The sequence below is a fragment of the Arachis ipaensis genome, chromosome B04, assembly GCF_000816755.2.
Source record: "Arachis ipaensis cultivar K30076 chromosome B04, Araip1.1, whole genome shotgun sequence".
NCBI classification, from domain to species: Eukaryota; Viridiplantae; Streptophyta; class Magnoliopsida; order Fabales; family Fabaceae; genus Arachis; species Arachis ipaensis.
The window spans coordinates 6,665,212-6,665,827 of NC_029788.2; positions in this window are offsets into that span (position 1 = coordinate 6,665,212).

Here is a 616-nt window from a genome sequence, read left to right on the forward strand (position 1 = left end):
CGAATGGACATGTATTAATTGTACACCTATTTAAGTGTGCAACTATTAGTATCTTTAAATTAATTATGAACTTTCTTCAAATTTTATTCATTTTATTTTTTCACTTTAAAATTTAAAATATATGTAAAATATAAGTAATTTTAACGGTAGAATTATCATCACCCTTCCTTAAAAATGAACCCAAAAAAAATAATAACAGGGAAGCCCTCGTTATAATATAAAATTTTATAAGTTTCAGCCTATCTTGCATTTGTATACGATTAAAAAAAATTGCTGACATGTATTTAGGATAAGGATATTGGAAGAGAAACAACTTTTACATTTATTTTAACGCGCTAATTAGAAACAACTTTTATTTTGATTTACAATGATACATTATACATATAGTTTGAAGTGTATGGATTGAAATGGAAAAAATTCATGAAAAGAAAAATATAAAGTATATATATAAAATTAGTAAATTAGTCAGTTAGTTATGTAATATGTATATGCTAATTTAATTTATTTATTAATAGTGATAATTGTTGTTTAACAAATTATAAGAATAAATTTGAAAAAAATATTACTTGCAAATAATAATGAAGATAAATATTTACACTATTTTTTATTTTTATTT